Below are 24,493 nucleotides of genomic sequence, written 5' to 3'. Positions count from 1 at the left end.
TTTAGAATCTTCTTCAATTCTTATGGCATGGTGAAAATGAATGCATGGCATGGTTTCAGATGTGTTATGGGTCGTGTAGCATCCATAAGAGAGGTTATTTGCACAAAATTTGCAAAGTCCAAAAGTGTCCATGACCTATAATTTTACTTTATGAGGCCAACTTTGAACAAGCATAACTCTTAGCTCAAATTGAATTTGGAGAAGGTTGAACACAATTTGGAAAGCCCTAAACATCTACTTCAAATCATTAGTTTATGTCTTCTTCAGAATCATTTGGGAAATTTGTGAAAAATGAGCCCAAAGTTGGATGAAAACTAGGTTAAAACACTTAGAAAAATTTCTAAGTGTTTATGACCTAAACTTCAAAATTTCCAAAACTTCATAAATGATTGATCTTTTGAAAAAAGTTCCTTTGTAAGATGTTGTTTTATTTTGCAAGATCTACAACTTTCATGTTGGAAGTTTTTTGAGTTGTGTAGGTGAAATTTTGAGTTCTCACTATGCCCTCAAAAACCCTAATTCCCGACTTTTTGCTCCTTGATGAATTTCTTTGAATTTCTTTGGTCAAATGACTTTGACATCCATATATTGATGATATTGATCTTTGAAAGTCATTTTTTGACCAAAAATCTTAAAAGTCAATGATGATCCCACACAGTTGACTTTTCCTAACAAAGTGAATTTTTGGGCTTTTGTGTAGAAACAAGATCTTTTCCTCAAATGAATGATGTAAATGGATTATATTGAGGTAGTAGAGATTCTTGAATCATGTCTTGAGTTTTGGATCCATGCCCTGATTAAAAGTCAACTATCTTGGTGAATTAGGTCAAAAACCCTAATTGTCGACCAGAGGACAATGATGAGTGTAGACTTTGAACTGAGGTGTAATGTCCAGTGGATCTTGTCATAAGAGTTATTTGAAGATGATTGATGTCTTTGAATGGTCTCTTGGGGCTTTTTAGGGTTTCCCAAAGGTGATCCCTGATTTTAGTCCTTGATAGGCTCTAAACCCTAGTCTGTTGATCTGAGTAATCCTGTACTTAGATGACTGGGTGTCTTAATCAATCATAGGTGTAATAATGAGGCTTTTGAGTCTTATGATTGTATTAGAGACTAATCCCACTATTGATTGATCCTTTGCCTGAGTTTTCTTGTCTTTGAACACCCTCGATTGAATGCCAGACTGCCCTGGGTACTTACTTTGACTTGATGAAAATCCTGAAGATATGTCATCTCAGGGGGGTCAAAAATTAGGGTATGACAACGTGGTAGAAGCAATTGGGGTGGTGATGATAAGATTGGTATGCGGCAATTCAAGGTACATTTTTACCGCTTACTAGACTTAGCAATAATAGTGTGATGGTTGATCACACTGAATCGCACTATGTTTCTGGCTCGAATATCACATGTTTTTCTTAGTTCTTATTATCATTTTCCTGTATTATGCTTCTGTTTCCTTTGTTTTCAGGATTCTTGACCTTTCAGAGCCTTCAGTGAAGAAACGAGCCAAAACGCTAAGAAAATAGGGTTTTTCAAGAAGATTTGCACTTGTGGCGTTCACAACCGCGCCGGCTATAGGAGTTTCTATGACGTGGCCCACTCCACCCCGGGGCCAACTGCCATGATCACACGATTCTGTCTGTTTTCCAACACCGCGCCCGTGGCCTTCATAAGACTCTTCCTGCTCAGAAGGAGTTAAGGGGCACTCCTGTCTTTACGCACCTCCAGAATCCTCTATATATAGTTTTCGTTTTTCATTTTCTAGTTTCATCCAAGCTTAGTACAATCTTAAGCCATATACTATCAATTTCTGTAAAGTAATAATCTCTTCACATCGGGGAGTTATTACGGTGTAGATTGAGTTATAATCGAGTCTTGGAGGACTTTGGTTGAAGTTCATCATACCAGCCTTTACTTTGTATCAGATTTAAATCTCTGATCGGAGTAAGGTTCTATTTAATCATTTTATTTATCTTATTACTCTTACCATAGTCTACATGTTTTATAGACTTTAAATGCTCTTACCATAGTCTACACGTTTTATAGACTCGCACCCTTTTACTTACCTGCTCTTATCAAAGTCTACATGTGTTATAGACTACAAGATTCTGTCTGTTTTCCAACACCGCGCCCGTGGCCTTCATAAGACTCTTCCTGCTCAGAAGGAGTTAAGGGGCACTCCTGTCTTTACGCACCTCCAGAATCCTCTATATATAGTTTTCGTTTTTCATTTTCTAGTTTCATCCAAGCTTAGTACAATCTTAAGCCATATACTATCAATTTCTGTAAAGTAATAATCTCTTCACATCGGGGAGTTATTACGGTGTAGATTGAGTTATAATCGAGTCTTGGAGGACTTTGGTTGAAGTTCATCATACCAGCCTTTACTTTGTATCAGATTTAAATCTCTGATCGGAGTAAGGTTCTATTTAATCATTTTATTTATCTTATTACTCTTACCATAGTCTACATGTTTTATAGACTTTAAATGCTCTTACCATAGTCTACACGTTTTATAGACTCGCACCCTTTTACTTACCTGCTCTTATCAAAGTCTACATGTGTTATAGACTACAAGACTTGAATATGGAAGGCTGGGGCAAAGTACCCGAAATCTTGGAGAAGAAGGATCGCTTAGGGTTAGGATATCAACCGTCGAAGATCACAAGCGCTGTGAAGGAGGAACCACGATTCCCACCGATTATGCAGACTTTCGTGACAGGGGGGTATGAACATGTGGCCATGATATCCAACATGGACTCTAAGGAGGGAACATCCAACTTCATCCGAAGGGTCAGATCAGGAGAGCAGCTCCAAAACTGGACAAGCCTGGAGATACCGGAGATAGTTTTCATTTCAAAGTAATTTGCGTTTGTGTTTTATTTCCTTTCAATAAAAAAAACAATAATGCTCATGCCTCACCCGAAGCATAGAGTTGGTTTGTAAGGGCCCCATTTACTTTCAAAGTTTAAAGGTTTATTAATAAAATTGTCGTTTGCATTTTGGTATTGAAAATATCGTCTCTTCTTGCATTTATTTCTTTTTCCAAATGACAAGTAAGTTTTTCACAAAAAAAGCACATCCATATCTGCATTACTAAAAGCAAAACATAAAACCTGTGTAGATCACCTTCTAACACCACCAATTATAATACTGCTGAAACTCAATATAAACTCGAGGCTCTCGCTAATCAGTCCGATGAAGGGGATGAGGAAGACGATAAACTTCCGAAAGAATTGTCAAGGTTAATGGACAAGGAATCTAAAAGCATGCTCCCTCCTCAGGAGGCCATTGACATAATAAACTTGGGTACAGACAAAGAACCCAGGGAAATCAAAGTTGGGGCAACGCTGAACGAGGACGTGAAAGCAACGCTAATCAAACTTCTCCACGAGTATGCAGAAATATTTGCTTGGTCATACCGTGACATGCCGGGTTTGGGTACAAATATCGTCATGCATAGGTTACCACTCAAAGAAGGGTGTGCACCCGTCAGACAAAAGCGCAGAAGGGTTCGACCGGACATAGATGACAAAATCCGAGAAGCGGTTCTCAAACAATTTGACGCAGGGTTTCTTGCCGTGGTTGACTATCCACCATGGATTGCCAACATAGTGCCAGTTCCTAAGAAAGACGGGAAAGTACGCATGTTTGTGGATTACAGGGATCTAAACAAAGCAAGTCCGAAAGACGACTTTCCACTACCACACATAGATGTACTGGTAGACAATACGGCGCAAGCTTCGGTGTTCTCCTTCATGGATGGATTCTCTGGGTATAATCAAATCAAAATGGCTCCCGAAGACATGGAGAAAACAACCTTCATGACATCCTGGGGCTCTTTCTTCTACAAGGTAATGCCTTTTGGATTGTGAAATGCAGGAGCAACATATCAACGAGCCATGGTCACACTGTTCCATGACATGATTCACAAGGAGGTCGAAGTATATGTGGACGATATGATTGCTAAATCCTGTACGGAAGAAGAGCATATTACACACCTACAGAAGTTTTTCGAGCGCTTAAAGAAGTTCAAGATAAGGTTAAACCCGAACAAGTGTACATTTGGTGTAAGGTCAGGAAAGCTATTGGGATTCATTGTGAGCCAGCGAGGCATAGAGGTAGATCCCGACAAGGTGAAGGCTATACAAGAAATGCCTGTTCCTAGGACAGAAAAAGAGGTTCGTGGGTTCTTGGGTCGATTGAATAACATCTCAAGGTTTATCTCATATCTAACAGCCACGTGTGAGCCTATATTCAAGCTACTAAGGAAAGATCAGCCGATCAAGTGGAATACGATTGTCAGGTAGCCTTCGAAACTATAAAAAGCTACTTACAAGAACCACCGATACTCATACCTCCCATACCAGGGAGACCGCTAATCATGTATCTCACAGTTCTCGAAAGGTCTATGGGATGTGTATTGGGGCAACAAGATGAAACGGGCAGAAAGGAGCACGCTATTTACTATCTTAGCAAGAAATTCACGGATTGCGAATCTCGGTATTCACCATTGGAAAAGACATGTTGTGCCCTAGCATGGGCCTCCGAACGTCTACAACAATATATGCTGAACCATTCCACATGGTTGATATCGAGGATGGATCCTTTGAAATACGTGTTCGAAAAACAGGCTCTCACAGGTAGAATTGCAAGGTGGCAAATGTTATTGACGGAATACGACATACAATACGTCACTCAAAAGGCATCAAAAGGGAGTGTATTGGCAGAACATCTTGCTCACCAACCCCTCGAAGAATACCGGTCTATGAAATTTGACTTTCCTGACGAGGATATTATGGTGGTAAGGGACTACGAAATACCAGGACCCGACAAAGGACTTGAACCAGGGGAAATATGGACACTCATGTTTGATGGAGCCTCAAATGCACTAGGACATGGTATAGGGGCAGTCTTGACATCTCTTGACAATCGTCACTTACCTTTCACTGCGAGACTATGCTTCGACTGCACCAACAATATTACAGAGTACGAAGCCTGCATATTGGGGTTAGAAGCTGCAATCGATCTAAGGATTAAACTGCTTGAGGTGTATGGGGATTCAACACTGGTAATCCACCAAGTCATTAAAGAATGGGATACTGGAGATGCAAAGCTAATCCCATACCAGGACCTCATACCGGAGTTAATGGCTGAGTTTGAGACAATCACTTTCACTCATATCCCAAGGGAAGAGAATCAAATGGCTGATGCACTGGCAACGCTTTCCTCTATGTTCAAGGTAACCTGGCCAAACCATGAACCACAAATAACGGTTAGACACTTTGATGAGCCTGCCTATTGTCTCACAATCGAGGAGCAGCCTGATGACAAACGATGGTACTACTGTATCAAAAGGTACCTGGAGAAACAAGAATACCCGGAGAACGCCTCTACAATTGACAAAAAGACACTAAGGAGGTTGGCAACCAAGTTCTTTCTGAGTGGGAATGTCCTATACAAACGGCATTATGACTTGGTGTTATTAAGGTGTGTGGATAAAAATGAGGCCAGGGAGATTATCAAAGAAGTACACGAAGGAACCTTTGGAACCCATCCAAATGGACATTCAATGGCAAGGAAAATACTACGAGTAGGGTATTACTAGTTGACAATGGAGGTTGATTGTTTCCAATACGCAAGGACATGTCACAAATGCCAAATCTATGCTGACAAAATACACATGCCGCCTAATCCGCTGAACGTTCTGAGTTCACCATGGCCATTTGCAATGTGGGGGATTGACATGATAAGGATGATCGAACCGAAAGCTTCTAATGGACACCGATTCATATTGGTCGCCATAGATTATTTCACCAAATGGGTTGAAGCTGCTTCTTACACCAACGTGACAAGACAAGTGGTCACCTAGTTCATCAAGCATAACATCATATGCAGGTATGGGATTTCAAACAGGATTAACACTAACAATGGGTCAAATCTAAACAACAACATGATGAAGGAGTTGTGCGAGGAGTTCAAAATCGAACACCATAATTCTTCACCATACAGGCCTAAGATGAATGGCGCTGTTGAAGCTACGAATAAGAATATCAAAAAGATAATACAAAAGATGGTGGAAACATACAAGGATTGGCACAAAATGCTTCCCTTCGCCCTACACGGTTACAGAACCTCGGTGCGCACATCCACGGGAGCAACACCATTCTCTTTGGTTTACGGTATGGAAGCAGTCCTCCCTATCAAAGTGGAGATTCCTTCATTAAAAGTCCTGGATGACACAAAGTTAGAAGAATCGGAATGGGTAAAAACTCGTTTTGATCAGCTTAATCTCGTTAAAGAAAAGCGACTGACAGCTTTGTGTCACGGGCAACTCTATCAGAAAAGGATGAAAAAGGCGTTCGATAAAAAGGTCTGTCCTCGAACTTACAAAGAAGGTGATGTCGTCCTTAAGAAAATTCTACTACCTCGACTTGACGCCCGTGGAAAGTGGACACCTAACTACGAAGGTCCATATGTCGTAAAAACGGTATTCTCAGGAGGAGCACTTGTTCTCACTACAATGGATGGGGATGAGCTACCGCACCCAATCAATTCTGATGCGGCCATGAGCCGAAGGCAAACTACAAAGGATAAGGATTCGTGCAATCATCTACTTCTAAAGTCAAAGGATTACTGGGGCCATCGACAACAAAGGAGCAACGGCAGTATTAATATCATTTCTATTTGTCATTTTCTTTTTTGCATTTTTGTACATTCGCCAATTTAAGGCAACATCAATAAAAGCTTTCTTTTCTTTCATACTATGCTTTCTCGTCATTTCAATACCATTTGCAAAGGATAAATTATTTTCATAAACTTTAACTTGGATGTAATATGAGAAACTTACAAATTTTCAATACAAAAGCAACAAATTAAAATTATGTAATCTCTGGAAGGCTACATACGCCTTACGCTGCAATCATTCTGATCTTCCACGATTCTCTTACAAGGGGTGTTATCAATGGATCATTCAAATCCAATCCAAACTAGGATTCGCAAACAGCTCGAAAGGGTTAAACAAATTCAATGGGTGATAAGGAGATAAGACATTGGAATCATCATATATACATATTCATCTACATACATACAACATGTATATACAAACAAATCATACATCTACATTATACAAACAACAGGGTCATATGCATACGCATGATGCATACGCATTTGCAAAACAATCTTCTATGTAGGTAAACTTGTCCGAACCAGGGCAAGTAACTCCTATTGGTGCAGGTAAACTTGTCTGAACCAGGGCAAGTGACTCCTATTGGTGCAGGTAAACTTGTCCGAACCAGGGCAAGTGGCTCCTATTGGTGCAGGTGAGCTTGTCAGAACCATGGCAAGTGATTCCTATTGGTGCATGTAAACTTGTCCGAACCAGGGCACGTGACTCCTATTGGTGCAGGTAAACTTGTCCGAACCAGGGCAAGTGACTCCTATTGGTGCAGGTAAACTTGTCCAAACCAGGGCAAGTGATTCTTATTGGTGCATGTGAGCTTGTTAGAACCATGGCAAATGATTCCTATTGGTGCAGGTAAACTTGTCAGAACCATGGCAAGTGATTCCTGTTGGTGCAGGTAAACTTGTCCGAACCAGGGCAAGTGACTCCTATTGGTGCAGGTGAGCTTGTCAGAACCATGGCAAATGATTCCTATTGGTGCAGGTAAACTTGTTCGAACCAGGGCAAGTGACTCCTATTGGTGCAAGTGAGCTTATCATAACCATGGCAAGTGATTCCTATTGGTGTAGATGAGCTTGCTAGAACTATATCAAGTGATCCTTTTGGGTTACACAAACTGCGAAGGCTTACTAGAACTATGGTAAGTGGGGTTCACAAACTGCGAAGGCTTACTATAACTATGGTAACTGGGGTTCACAAACTGCGAAAGCTTGTTGGCACTATGGCAAGTTGATTATCCTCTACACTAAAAACTATGAGTCTTCGCTATAGCAAGACGATTCCCTTCTTTCACCACCTGGTACAAGGCAATTTCAAGGGTCTTCCATTATTTAATAACTCTTTGATCCGAAAGACGTGAGACTTTCATATCCTCACACCATTCAATCTAAGGTAATTAAATAGGGGCAGCTGTCATACCCCAAAATTTTCCTTCCACATTTCATCCCCTATGACTCAAGGCTCAAGGGTTTTATCAAGGCACTCTCCTAAGCAAGGATCTCCTGAACTAGGGTTTTGTATCCTCCTAAGGAAATTGACAAAATAAGGTCTCCAATGAATTTCATATGACTCATTATGCTTCAAAAATCTCCATGTCAAAAGGAAAGGTTCAATTCCAAGGATTGCTCATTCAAAGGCTCAGATGATCCCTAGTCGACTAGTTTGACCTAAAGGTCAACTATGGTCAAAGTATGGTCAAAACTTCTGATTTTTGGTTAATAACAATATTATGAAGTATCATTCATCATTTGATCAAAGTTTGATCATGATTCATCAAGGAAAAGCTTTAAAATCAACAAAGGGCATAGTTACTAAATTATGGTTTTGGTCCAAAAAGTCAACTGTACTTTGACAAGGCATAACTTTCACAATGAACATCAAAAAATTCTCACTCAAAGCCTATTTTGAAGGAAATTGGATTCTATACAACTTTGTCTCTCACATGCCAAGGATAGAAATGCTTAATTTGGTAGATATGGTACAAAAGAATATAGGTCCTTTTCAAAAGTCAACCAAAAGCAGTTTTTTGTCAAAGGGAATATCATCAAGATAAAATCCTCAAATGAAAAATATGTTCCAAAGTGGCTTGTAGAGGAAATCTTGAGGTTTCCAAAAAGTCCTAGAACTCTTTCATATCTTAAAAATTGAGGGAGATATGCCTTGTCAAAGTTGGGCAATATTGAAAGAAAAATGTGAAGTAAAAGGGGTTCAAATTGGAGTTTCTTGCAAATGGGCCTAACTTTTTAAGGTTTAATCTTTGTCCACAAGTCACCCAAGCTATCAAATACACTTGCCACGAATTATAGTATTTTTATTTGATTTTATATGATTTTATTCATTTAAATAATGATTTAAAGCTATATAAATCAAAGATAAATCAAATATTTGGTTATAGGCCTCATAATAATCAATTTCAATAAGCATTTATACCATATTGCAATATAATTTTCGTGGGCAAGAAGATTGGAAAGAGAAGGTGCATAATTGGCTAAATTTGGAAAGGAAAAAATCAAGATTCAATCAAGTTTGCAAATAATGGATTCAAAGATCTTTGGGCTATTGTTTTGACCTAATTCACTCCCCTATAAGTAGTGAACATAATGCATAGGAGTAGGGGACATAATTCTGGGCAGTGAGCATATTCAAGAACACAAAAAAATTCATCAAGAACTTGCTTTCGAGTTTGGAGAATTAAGCAGTTGCAAGGAGAACTAAGGATTGCAAAACGTTCCTTGAAGGATTCTGAAGGTGTCCGGATCATCACGCTGCATCAACACCCCCAGAATACCTCCATATAAGCCCAGGTATGTCGTTCTAAACTTTGAATCGGTTAGAGTAATTCATGCATCTTTAGGTGAAATTGATTGTATGTCATGCTTTGTTTTAATGCTGTGAATGTTTCTGGATCGTTCAATTGGAGTTTATGTGGTTCAAACATGTTTCGCCATTGAAGGCCGAATTAGGGTTCTTGGGTGTGAAATTGGGGTTTTTCATTAGGAGTAAAATTAAAAGGAATTGGGGGTATATTTGGGTTCAAGGGGTTCAGACGAGAAGGATAGGGGGGTCGCGAAATATTTATTCATGTGTATGTGTTATTCGTTGTGAACAGGTTGAATTGCTACGAAGAGAATTCCTAGCGAATTCGTAGCTAAATTTACAGGGTTTTACAGGTTTTTTTGGGGAAGATGATGAGGTGTCCTCATCTGGTTCGTCTGTTTGAATTTCGCGCGCGTCCATTTCCAATGTTATCATGTTTTCTATATTATGTTATGAGCGCGTGTTATAAACAGATTAACGTGTTTGGTTGGATGGGGAGAAGGAGAGTATGGGAGGGGGAGGTCATGGGTTCGAACCCTCCCTCTAGTATTTTTTTTAAGTGAAAAACCTTTCATTATTCAGCGCGCCCTAAACCCTATGGTTCACCATGTACCATCAGCACCTATCCATTAGATCCCCAACCACTCAGATCTAACATATAGGATTAAAGGGTCCATAGCATGCACCCACAGGCTAACCACATTAAATCCAAATCTCTAATTCCTATTTTTATTTTTATTATTTAACTATAATCATTTAATTAATTTCTTAATCTTTATTTATATTTATAATCTAATTTTTTAAATTGAATTAAAATATGATGAACATTAAAATTTAATTTATTATTCACTTCGATTAAATTTATTGATCGTGGTGGGTAATAATCGATTATCTTATTATTTAATTAATTAAATTCGAATAGGATTCTATTTTTCTAAAAGGTTTTAACCATCTCATTGGTTACGATGATTAGCATATTTCTCTTCATCAATTCGTTATTATTCGTAATCGAATCTATTGATTATGAGGAGTAACGATAAAATTAAATAACTATTTTTTTAAAATACATTTATTTGCTATTAGTGATAATCGAATCTATCAATTAGAATTGTTAGCAATCCTTTACTAATCTATTAATTATGGTGATCAAACCTATTGATCATTGCGATTAATAGTGCATATTAAAAATCAGGGTTGTACGCCAAATCTTAAAACACTTTTCATCTTCAAACTACGGATTTTCAACACTTCGATAAGGTAACTTAAAATGCCTTCTTACATTCATATCAAATCTAAGGCGTACAACCCTTTCCCCGAACTACGTAGACTCTGATCCTCCATAAGGAGGTACGTAGGAACTTGGTAACAAGGCGAGTCCCCTTCCCCAAAATTCTAGTTAGGTTCGAATTTTGCCATTAACCCTTTTCATTTCTTTAGCTATTAACCTTAATAACTTTTAGCCATAAACCTTCGCCTTTAAATTCAAGAGCTTAGGAAATGGTTAAGAGTGCCTAACACCTTCCCTTGTCCTGAATATAATATTTTACCCCGAATCTCTTAACTGCGTAGGGTTTCCTATTTTCCCTGGTAGAATAGGTGGCGACTTTAAAAACCTTTATTTTTAGGGCAGGTTGCTACAGATGGATTTGTTGTCGTTGAAGATGAGGAGGATGAAATAGTGGTGGAAAAAGAAAAAGAAGAGGAGGAAGTAGTCGAAAAAGAAAAAATTGAAAGTAGCAAAAAAGAAAAAAATGTGAAGAAGAATAAAAGAGGAGGAAAAGGAGTGAGTACAAACCCCGTTCAAAACTTACCTTACCCACATGCACCATCAAGTAAGGAGAATGCAAAACACTATGCTAGGTTCATGGATATATTTAAGCAACTAAAAAATAAATATTCCATTTGCCGAAGCATTAGAACACATGCCAAAATATGCCAAATTCTTGAAGGACATCCTCACCAAAAAGAAGCGATATCCGGATAACGAAACCATCATGCTTGCTGCTCAATGTAGTGCTATCATTCAAAGAACTCTTCCAAGAAAATAAGCCGATCCGGGACGAGTCATCCTACCGGTCACCATTGGAGGTACTTATATTAGGAACGGTCTAATTGATTTGGGTACTAGCATTAATCTCATTCCTTTGTCTATCATAAAAAGATTGAGGAATATTGAGATGAAGTTTACCCAGATGACATTACAACTAGCCGATAAGTCTACAACCTCACCCTATGGAGTTGCTCAAGACATATTGGTAAAAGTTGACAAATTCTTGTTTCCAGTAGATTTTGTTATGGTGGATATGGAAGAAGATAGAGATGTTCCGTTGATTCTTGGAAGGCCATTTATGAAAACAGCCCGGATGATGATAGACATTGATGATGGACTCACGAAAGCGAGGGTGCAAGATGAGGAGGTAACCTTTAATCTCTTCGAGGCTATGAAGCATCCCAAAGAAAAGCATGAAGTTTTCCGTATGGATGTCATTGAAGAGGAAGTCGTGGAAGTTGCAAATCATGTTAATATCTCTAGTCCATTAGAGAAATTTCTCATAGGTGCTTACAACAATTCTTTCAAAGATGAAGAAGAGGAAATTGAAGCTATTTTGGAAAAATTGGAGTCTTGTGGAGAAATTGATCAAAAGGAGGAAAAGATAGAGGAATTAGATGCGGACAAGAAAGTGGAAGAAACCAAAGTTGAATTAAAGTTGCTGCCCACTCATTTGAAGTATGTGTTCCTTGGCGAAAATTTCACCAAACCCGTGATAATTAGTAGTGCTCTATCACCAAAGGAGGAGAGTAGGTTAATTGAGGTGTTGAAGAAAAATGAGGGAGCTTTAGGTTGGGTGATGTCCGATTTGAAAGGAATTAGCCCGCTTATTGCATACACAATATCATGATGGAAGACGATTTCAAGCCCGTGGCACAACCATAAAGGCGTTTGAATCCGTCTATGAAGGAGGTAGTTAGGAAAGAAGTGATTAAACTATTGGAAGCCGGGATGATTTATCCCATTTTCGATAGTGCATGGGTGAGTTCAGTTCAAGTGGTTCCAAAGAAAGGTGGGATGACGGTTATTCGGAATGAGAAGAATGAATTAATTCCTACAAGAACGGTAACCGGGTGGAGAATGTGCATTGACTATAGGCGGTTGATCCAAGCCATAAGAAAGGATCATTTCCTACTACCATTTATGGATCAAATGCTAGAAAAATTGGCCGGTAAAAACTTCTATTGTTTCTTGGATGGTTATTCAAGATACAATCAAATTTCGATGAATCCGGTGGATCATGAGAAAACGGCTTTTACATGCTCATTTGGTGTTTTTGCCTATCGGAGGATGCCATTTGGTCTATGTAATGCACTGACGACATTTCAACGCTGCATGCAAGCTATATTCTCAGATTTGATCGAGGAGTGCATTGAAGTTTTTATGGATGATTTTTCCGTTTATGGTGCTTCCTTCGATCTATGCTTGAAAAATCTAGATGTGGTGTTGGGAAGATGTGTAGAAACCAACCTTGTGCTTAATTGGAAGAAATTCAACTTCATGGTTATCGAGGGCGTGGTTCTTGGTCATAAAATATCATCAAGGGGTTTGGAAGTTGACAAGGCCAAAGTAGAGGTGATTGAGAAGCTTCCCCCTCCAGTCAACATCAAGGGAGTGCGAAGCTTCCTTGGTCATGCGGGTTTCTATAGGAGGTTCATCAAAGACTTTTCAAAAATAGGCAAGCCATTGAGCAATTTTCTCAACAAAGGTATGACATTTAACTTTGATGAGTCCTGTTTAGAAGCTTTTCATGAGCTAAAAGAAAAGTTAGTCACCTCACCAGTAATCGTTGCACCGAATTGGAAACTTGATTTTGAACTCATGTGTGATGCTAGCGATTACGCGGTCGGGGCTGTTTTGGGTCAAAGAAGATCTAAAGTTTTTCACGCTATCCACTATGCTAGTAAGGTTTTGAATGAAGCACAAATTAATTATGCAACAACGGAAAATGAATTACTAGCCATAGTGTATGCATTGGAAAAATTTAGAGCTTACTTGATCGGGTCTAAAGTTGTTGTCTACACAGACCATTCGGCTATTAAATTTTTGTTAACCAAACCGGATTCTAAGCAAAGATTAAATCGTTGGATTCTTTTGTTGCAAGAATTTGACTTAGAAATCCGGGATAAAAAGGGGTCCGAAAATTTGGTAGTGGATCATCTATCTCGTTTGGTCAATGTGGATGTCACAAATAAAGAAAGTGAGGTGAGAGAAAAATTTCTGGATGAGAAACTCTATGCGATTCAAGTGAGGCCTTGGTTTGCCGATTTTGCAAATTTTAAGGCAACCGGTTTGATACTGGAAGACCTCACTAGTAATCAAAAGAAGAAGTTCTTGTCCGATGTCAAGCAATATGTGTGGGATGACCCATACTTGTTCAAAGTAGGAGTGGACAGCATTTTAAGAAGGTGTGTAACTAGTGAAGAGTCCAAAGACATTCTTTGGCATTGTCACAACTTTCCCTACGAAGGGCATTATAGCGGATTGCGTACAGCCACTAAAGTCCTACTATCGGGATTTTATTGGCCGTCATTGTTTAAAGATGCTCATGAACACGCTAAGAGTTGTGATCAATGCCAAACGAAATGAAATGCCACTAACCAACATGCTAGAAGTTGACGCATTTGATTGTAGGGGTATTGATTTTGTTGGCCCGTTTCCTCCGTCTTTTGGTAATGAGTATATTCTAGTTGCGGTTGACTATGTGTCAAAATGGATGGAAGCAAGTGCTTCACCTAATGCCGACTCCAAAACGGTAATCAAATTTTTAAAGAAAAACATATTTTCCCGTTTTGGTGCGCCTAGAGTTTTGGTATGTGATGGTGGTTCTCATTTTTGTAACACACCATTGGAAAAAGTGTTAGAGCATTATGGTGTTAAACATAAAATCACTACTCCTTACCATCCTCAAGCCAATGGTCAAACCGAGGTGTCCAATAGAGAGATAAAGAGAATTCTTGAGAAAACCGTGTCAAGTGCTAGGAAAAATTGGTCCTTGAAGTTGGATTAAGCCTTGTAGGCATATCGCACCGCATTTAAGGCTCCCATCGAGCTAACACCGTTTCAAATGGTCTATGGTAAGACTTGCCACTTTCAGGTTGAATTGGAACATAGAGCACTTTGGGCTCTCAAATTCCTAAACTTTGATTCCAAATTAGCCGGAGAGAAACGAAAAGATCAACTCCATAGAGTTGAAGAGTTGAGAAATACCGCTTATCACTCTAACAAGCTCTACAAAGAAAAAGTGAAAATATATCATGATGGTAAGGTTAAACCAAAAGAATTTTATGAAGGGAAAATGGTACTCCTCTTCAACTCTAGGCTTAAACTTTTTCCGGGCAAGTTAAAATCGAAATGGTTGGGACCATTTATGGTAAAGGATGTTTGGAGTTATGGAGCAATTGTGTTCGAGGACCCAAAAACCAAGGCAAACTGGACGGTAAGGGTTTAGGGTTTAGGGTTTAGATTGAGAGTGAGGATTAGGGATGAAGTTTTGTGTGGGTATTGTTGAGTAAGGAATATAATGTTTTTGTTTTGTGAGAGTGAGAGTGAGAAGAGAAAGTTAAAAAAGAAATAGAGTTCACCCGGGATGTGAGCGTAATTTTGCTTATTGAACATTGAATCATCATGGACCGTCGAGCTCTAACAAAGTTAAACAAAGCGCTTGTTGGGAGGAAACCCAACGTTGTAAGTTCTACTTTTATTTTCATTTGATTACTGGTTTCATAAGTTGAGCGTGATGTTAGAAATTTTTTTTTGGGAGCATTGCTTTTTCTGCTGGTTTTTCAAAAACCTGCTAAGGACGCGCCGCGTCCTCACTGTTTGCACCGTGAACCAACTGGCGGAAAGTTTTTATTTTTCCAAACTCATTCAGTACGCGCTGTGTCCTCACTGATTGCGTCACAAACCAACTGGAAGAAAGTTTTTATTTTTCCAAACTCATTCAGTATGCGCCGCGTACCCTTGTTTGCACCGCGCCCCTTACGGAATTCAGACAGTCACTTAGTTTCAAGTTGTTCTTTCTTTTGTTATTTTCTATTTCTTTTTTAACTTTCTCTTCTCACTCTCACTCTCACAAAACAAAAACATTCTATTCCTTACTCAACAATACCCACACAAAACTTCATCCCTAATCCTCACTCTCAATCACTCTAACACTCTCAATCAAGGTATTGTATTTTCTAAATCTCTCTTTACTTTTCCCTTTCCTTTCAAATTAAAAATCTGTAGGGTTAGAAGAGGGGGACTTTTCAAAATTGCATGTGTTAGAACTATGGATTAGGGATTGATGTTTGTGTTTTTGGTCTGTTTATTGATGAATTGAGATGCGGTTGAGTACCTTTGAAAACAATTTCTGTGAAAATATATTGTTGATGCCATAATTTTGCATGCTGGTTTTTCTGGGTTTCGCTCAGGATGCGCCACGTCCTGCTAGTTGCGTCGCGAACCCAGTTGAATTCAGCCACTGTTTTTTGTTTTCTTGTGCTGATGATTGTGGTTGGTTGTAATGTTGTGTCGACTGTTTCTTTACAGATGTCTAAGCATACTAAGACTGCAGCCACCATGAGACCTCCAAGCCATGTCAGGAGTGTGAACAAATTCACAAGCAATGGGTGTGAAGCTTGGTACAACATGCTCATACATAGAACAATTGTGGCCGAGAGACTAGTGAAGTTTGCCCCTACTAGAAAGTATTCCAAGATTGTGGAGATTATTGAGGGTCGGAACTGGAAAAAGCCGTGTGAACCGGTGTGTGATATCAACTATGACATTGTGCGTGAATTTTACGCCAATGCCATACAATCTGAAGAGGGAAAGGCGTATCACTATCGAACCAAAGTTAGGGTAAAAATTATCATCTTCAATCGAGATGTAATCAACACCTATTTGGGAAATCCCATAACTTTAAGAGAAGGCGAGAAGTGTGATTATCGAATGAAGAACGATGAAGGAAATTGGGATTATGATTGGGCAAGTCCTAAACTGTGCATTGCAGGAAAAAGCTATATGCTGAATGAACAAGGGTTGGCTAAGAATTGGAGACGAGAGGATTTTAATTTGACGGCTCGGGCTGCTTTAGCAGTTTTGTTGAATAATATCTGACCGCGTACTCACACCACCACCATAACGCTGGAAGCGGGCTGCTTATTGGCCTATATTTTGGATGGGAAATCGGTGGATGTAGCTTTCATCATTGCAAATGAATTAAGGAAGATAGCTACAAGTGGGACAATTCATGGAGGAAGAGCTGGGAATCTCTTTTACCCGAGGCTGATCATGGGACTTTGTAAGGAAGTGAATGTGGAAATTCCAAACGAAGTTCATTTTTCGATTAACATTGTGATTAATGACTATTTTGTAAACAGGTTTTGTGATGTCACGCCTAGAGCTGAAGGCGCAGCCGGTTCCTCTTCTTCCAGACCGCGTGCACATTGTACGCCTGCTTTCAACCAAATGGAGTTTTCATCTTACTGTTGTGAGAATTTTGAGGCTTAAAGGAGGTCTCAAACCTTTCTTTTTGATGCCATGCGGCATTAATTTCAGAACACTTTCTTAGCACCCGATGCACGCACTTTCCCAACTCAGGCGGACTACCTCACATATCCTAATTGGCCTGAGGGCAGGCCAACTTTTATGGGGGGTGCTGGAGGCAGTGGCAAGGCTAGTGGAAGTAGTGCCGCAAATTTGGATGTTGATATGGAAGAGGCCATAGGTCCGGTCGGAGGTGGTGATGATGAGGATGTTTGAAGAAGTAGTTTGGTAGTTTTAACCAAGTATTTAAATTTCAGCAATTTTTACTTTTTAGGATTTTAATTTTAAGTACTTTTGTGAACCTTGTTTATTGCACTTTTGTTTTATTAATTAGTTTGACTTTTGAAGATTAATTTGCATGTTTTGCTTGCATTGTGTGATTTAAAATGGTGAATTGTGATTTCAAAGTGTGTTACCCTGCTTGTCAAAGTTTTGTTTAATTGTTCTATTCATTTAGTGAAGGAACAAAGTGGCAAGTGAATGACGTGGTAGAAGCAATTGGGGTGGTGATGATAAGATTGGTATGCGGCAATTCAAAGTACATTTTTACCACTTACTAGACTTAACAATAATAGTGTGATGGTTTGTGCAAAAGTTCGTAGCATAAGTTCCTTGAATTACATGTCAATTTTGAATCGATTTAGAACTTAGCCATTTGTGAGGAAGTTTTCCATTGTACACTAAATGCGGGATACCGAACATTATTTTTGATACAGTCTTATTATGCTAAATCATGCATTAATCCTTGTTGTGAACATTTGTGAAAGTGATAGAGGCATTATTTGTATTGAGAAAAACCACGTGGCCAAAAAGTTGATTGAACCAACCTTGTGAGGAAAAATCCCTAGTTACCCCCTTTGAGCTTTTTCTAGGATTCATTTAAAGACATCATTGCAACAATTGTATGAATGAATGAATCTTAGTCTTTTGTTATGTGTAAACCTGCAACCAATTTGGTTGCAATTATTTTCCTTTAGGGAGCATATTTGTTTATTAAGTTGGTGTGAAAAAAATAAAGTTGGGGATAAAAACAAGTGTTGTCAAAAGAAAAGTGGTTCATAAAAGAAAATAAATATTTCTTGTTGAAAAAGAACAAGTGAATATTTTTGAAAAAAAATTGGAGCCAAAGAAAAAGAATTAACACTTGTTTGTGTGTAATAAGAAAAAGCTCCCGGTTGTGTGTTGTGAAAAACTATAAAAGAAAAGTGGATTATGAGGAAGTATTATTGAGTGAATTGGGAAAAATGCTCCATTAGGATTTTTGTTCGAATTCCCTTGATTCTATCCTTTCTTTGTAAACCAAGCCACACTACAACCCATGAAAGACCTTCTTGATTCTCATTTGTTCACATTATTGGTGTTTGCTTTGATGACCGCATAATTTGAATTGGTGTTGATCTAATTGTTCTGATGAATGAAAGAAACCCTCATATTTTCATTATAATCATAAAGTGTGTGTAAGGTTGATTCAAATTTGACATGTATTGTTTGGAAACTTGTGATGTGTATTTTTGCGCACAACCATTATACCATTGTTGTTTTGCTCTAGCTTTGAGGTAAAAGTACCGCGAATGGGCTATGTACTTTTGAACCACCCAATTGTTTGAATAATTTTTGAGTCATTCTCTTGTTGTAGACTTTGTTTCTTTTTTTGTGATAAACTTTTATTTAGGGACAAACAAAATGGCAAGTTGGGGAGAGTTGTTACATACCAAATAGTAGTAAAATTCATATCTTTTTGTTGGTCCCTTTGACCCATTTTATATCAATTCACATGCTTTTGATCACACAATATGCAAATATGTAAATTTTCTTGTTTTTAGTTCAATTGAGTAGGTATTTCACTCTCTTTGATAGTTTTGTAGAATGATGCTTCAAGAAGTTGTGGATATGAATGACAAAGTGTAGTCAAGGAAAAGATGGCCATGAGTCAAGCAAGGGAACCAAGAAATCAAGCCAAGAAGTGAAGAGTGTAACACCCTTCTAAACCCCACGAAAATTATATAAAAATTCAGAGTAAAACATAAAAACAAGGGTGCCACAATTAAAATAAATTAATTTATCATAAGTCAATTGTCATGCTACACTTAGGAACAAATCATCAAATTATCATAATCATGTTTCTACACAGCGGGACATTTTTCAACGGATAAGCATAACATCGTCTATGCAATATCCCACAAAATAAATCCAAAAACAAACAGATAGAGTTAAAATCAAAACTCTATACTAGCGTCCCCCCAATGGTACACGACCAGAGCATGACACAGACCCAACTGACTCAAAAGGATTACTCGATGAGCTAATCCTCACCAAGCACAAAAGTTATTCCTCAATCTGAAAAATAACAACAGTAAGGGTGAGTCTCATTCACATTTAACTAATGTTATAAGATATAAATAATAAAATATCAATCACATATTATTCACCCAATTACAGTTACGATCAGATTCCTAACAACACAATTAGTCATAACAAATACACAAATCAACACGTAATATAACATTGGACAATCTTCCATTCATGTTATAATAACACAAGTAGCCTAATGCAATGCAACTATATGCATGTGGAATCAAACATGGGATAACCCATCTCACCGATCCACCACCATAAAGATTTGGCTACTTCTCTCACTAATTCCACACAATGGGAATTAGCTACCGCTGTCCCACCACCATAAGGGATACAACCCACAACATGATTATGAAATGCATGCATCACATATAGCATGCTAATCATCAACATTAATCAACCGGATATCATAATCATCAACCAACATAACAATCAATAGCCACACATAGTTTATTCTATCCTCAACCATAATAAACACATATTTTACATCAACAATATATGTATATCAACTACCAGTTACAACCACGACATCATAATAGGTAAAACATTCACCATTGTACCTGTACGCATAAACTATCACCACCAATTAAAATTGAGAGTTTTAAAATAAATTCGAGTCACGACTCAAAACACCATTTTTATTGTAAAAATCAATTAATTAGCTTCACTATGCTCAAAACGACACAAAAATCTGATTTACGGTTTGAAAGATACGAATTTTAGAAAATAATTCGTAACAGGTTACCATAACTCAAGTAACCGGTTACTACCTGACGGAGTAACCAATAAGTCTATTCGTAATAGCGGTAACCGGTTACTTCAAAACCAGTAACCGGTTACTGCCACCCAACAGAACCAAAGAACACAGTTTTTAACAGTGGTAACCGGTTACCACAAACCAAGTAACCAGTTACTTCACAACGAATAGGCCATTTTCTGTGACGTAACCTCAAGTAATCGGTTACCACCCCCAGGTAACCGGTTACTTCGTACCTGAAACCCCAAAACTCCATTTTTGCAGCACTGTATCAATCCGAATCCATACCAGTTTGCACCAGAACGTATTATAACATCAAACAGCAACAACAAACACAAATTGGCACATTTATAACACATTTCAAATGTTCAATTACCACCATACATGATCAATACAAACAATGCTAACCAATTTCCCAAAACCTAACATTCTACAACCTAAACATAACTCAATTGATACAAACAACATGTTCAATCCATCCCACTATCTATCATCCCATAAAAGAAGATAAATGGAAGAGTCCCCCCTTACCTTAGGCAAGAATCTGGACCTTTCCCCTTCTTCTCCATCAAACCCGTAAGCCATTTTTCTCCAAATTTAGCAAGAATCTCCAATATTCAAACTCGCTTATCTCCCTGATCAAGAACTTCCCTGACACGAATTAATATATCAAATCGAAGGAAATTTCGTGTAGAATCCGAATCTTCAAGAATTACCTGATTTGGAGCTACGAGCAGAAAGTTATGACTCATTTTATGAGAGCTGCACCATGAATACGAAAATAGCTTTCTCCATGAGTTCTCCTTCTCTCCCTCATAGGTTTTCCTCCTCCATTTCCCAATTTCCTCTTATTTCCTTGTTTTATGAAAACATAACATAATTTAGTAATGGGCTCAACACTTAACACCCCCTTCATTACTAAATACCACAATTGGCCCTAAGGTTAATATTCCATAATTCCTTCAATTAATTCAACAAAATATTAAATTATTCTAAATAATTATTTAATTTCCGATTAAATTAAAATTAGAAAATATGGGGTGTTACAACTCTCCCCCACTAAAAGAGTTTTGTCCTCGAAAAAATACTTCAAGTGAAAAGTTCCGGATATGAGTCCTTCATATGACTCTCCAGTTCTTATGTAATATTTCCCTATTCGATCCTCAAAATTCATCTGACATAACCAACAAAAAGCACATCTCACGCATTCAATCTCGGCTCTTACATCGCATTCGACCACCTAAAAGGTGTACCACTCGCTATACCTCCAAAAGGTTAACGACAATAGAACAATGAGGTACAACCCATACAATGCGCTCAATAACTGGATAATATAATTACAAAACCATGGTATGGCCACACCTGATCAACACCACAGTAATGTATTCCATCTATCGAACGTACCATCCTTAAACATACTTTTTCATTTGAACGATGAAATAATACTTACACTTTTCACCAACTGCTTCTTTCAAGAAAACTCAATAATCGTATTCTTCATACTATTGAATTTCAACTATCTGACTCCTCTCAAGTCACACCAGCAATTATCCAACACGTTACACTCCGCTTTTGCTGCACTATTCTGATTACTCATTACAACCATCATTACCAATTAGATTTTTGAGTTATACCCAACTCTGGCCCTCTTTACTCGTTCGTTCAAGAATCATTTCTTTATCATACATAGTACTAATTTACCACTTAGCAATACTTACTCGCACTCATAAATAAATCCCTGATTTACTTACTCTAGTTAAACATTCTAACCATCAGAACGAGTACACACAGTAATTATAATCACACTCATCAGCCTCAATACACCATTTCTTACAAAATAGCTCAAATTGAGTCCCGCTCTTCTCTAACAATTAAATCAACTTCGTCCTTCATAGAATATAATTCCTCATTATATCTGGAATCTACAATATCACCTTAACAACGACACAAAATTATTATAGCATCATATAGTATTAACTCATCATCTTAACTTTGCCGAATGCATCCTCGTCAACCACGTACAACCACAATAACATATTCATCATCTCGACAATTATTCAAAAGATTTCTAATCCTCAAGCGCGGCATCCTTACATCCACTAGATTCTAAATCCAACATATAGATCAATATATATTCTCTACGTAGGCTTTCGACATATTAATTCCTCACTACCCATGAGTAGTACTCATAACACTACTCCACATCACACTTTCGCTGCGCAACTCTGATTACCCGTCTTAAGTCATTGTCCATTATATTGCACTCTTTCATATTCAGTTCTTCATAAGTTCACACAACATGGTGAGTGATTATTTTCACGGTTAAATATCCATCACAACTTATACCATTAAGGTAACAAAACACGTTCAACCCCTTTATATGATTCCATCTACTACCAACAAGAGATTTAGGGTGATCAAGTCCTAAATTTGTCAATAGATAGTTGACATCCATATTTAAGAATAAACTGTCGTCACTACATAATAGTGTCCCTTTCTGAGTTTTCACCCAAACTCATTAACATCGTCATAGTCCAATAGTTCACTCTATGTCTTTACAATTCGCACACTTCCCTCTCATTGGATCTTGTTAGTGAGAGACCAACATCCAAACATTTTACATAATCTTCTTCATAGTCACTTAGCATCACACACTTGTTAAGTACTTCCAACTTCATAATCACTAATATACTCGAGCATTTCTATTCATCTTGTTCTAAATCAAAATCCTCATCTTAGCAAAAGACCGCGATAACATTTATAACTCGTGGTTTTACTCCCAATCCCATGACGTCTTTTGCGTCCAAACATCATTCCACTCGGAATTTCAACAAAGTCTTCCTCACATCAATAGGTGTTAGAAATTCTCTACAATTCTTCTTTTATACCTGTCGTTACTTTGGCATCACAAATACGACTTCAACTGTTCCCAAAGTTTGTTCCACCTTTACTACTAATTCAATCCTCACTAAAATCTATCGGCACTCAAATCATCTTTATTACCAAACATCTCATTCACTTATTCAACAACATGTTCTACTCAATTTTGTTTCAAACAATCGCGATAGTAGGCATTCCTATTCAACAAGTTTCACGCTTCCCTAACCGACTTCGAAATCTCTCTTTATAGGATCACCTTACTGTATTTATAACTCTCTTATAAGGTATAACATAATCTCTCATCTTCGTAGGTTCAAACGGCACGTTAATCCGACACTCGGAACTCAGGATATGAATTTTCCATCGTCATTTGAAATGCAACATCGACATCATGCAGCAACGCTATATACGATATCTCCGAAACTCTTCAAATGGTATATTCAATTCTTAAAATTACTTCTCAACAAACCTTCTAATTATTCCTTCAATCCATTCAACACTGACACTGACATCCCGCACAGTACCAATAAACAAGTCTAGTTCTAAGAACAAGAGTAACCGCAACTACACCTCTTTCCAACATCACCCTGTCACAGTTAAATATGTTACCGCTGCTGCAACCATTTTTATAACAAAGTTCATCTCGTTAGCTTTTCGACGCTTCAAATTGAACTCAAATCGGATGTCCAGAACTCCAATTATGAATTTTCGAAGTTTCATAACGAATCAACAACTTTCCTGCGTTTTTCTTACGGAAATTCCGCTCTAAAACTCATAATCTTCAAATCAATCACATTCTAAACAACTCCTTATCATATCTCTTCACTTCCAAACATTCTTATAACTTGAGCAACACATCCCATCGCCGAAGTGCGATTCTTGAAACATTACGATCGCAATCCTCTTTGTAACTTGCAGCTGAACCTCTTCTGAGACGCAAGGCTACTCAACTGACAACTTCGCAGCCCATCAACAGAGCTGATACATTGCAACTTTCTAATTTTTCTCTCCTACAAATAATCATCAATTACATCTAATCATCTTCCTTCAAGATGTTCCAACTTAATTACCAGTCAAGTCTTAATTTCAAGTCACCTTCGATTCGAGAAACAACAACTCCAACAACGCTTGCACTGTTGCCAACAACAGCCTACCGAATCAATCATCTTACAACCGAAACATAACCGAGAAGGGAAGCTTCTCCCCTACTTGTTTCAAACCAACTCCTGTAACAAACAAACAAGTACCGACAGTGATTCACTCACATGTCGCGTACCAAGGGATAATACGTCAACAGTATTCAACTGTCGTGCAACTCAACTGACTCGACAATTGGCCGAACAGACCGACCTGCTCTGATACCACTATTGTAACACCCTTCAAAACCCCACGAAAATTATATAAAAATTCAGAGTAAAAC

The sequence above is a fragment of the Vicia villosa genome, linkage group LG3 (genome assembly GCF_029867415.1).
Source record: "Vicia villosa cultivar HV-30 ecotype Madison, WI linkage group LG3, Vvil1.0, whole genome shotgun sequence".
In the NCBI taxonomy this organism is placed as follows: domain Eukaryota; kingdom Viridiplantae; phylum Streptophyta; class Magnoliopsida; order Fabales; family Fabaceae; genus Vicia; species Vicia villosa.
Note: the sequence above shows the minus strand (reverse complement) of the source record.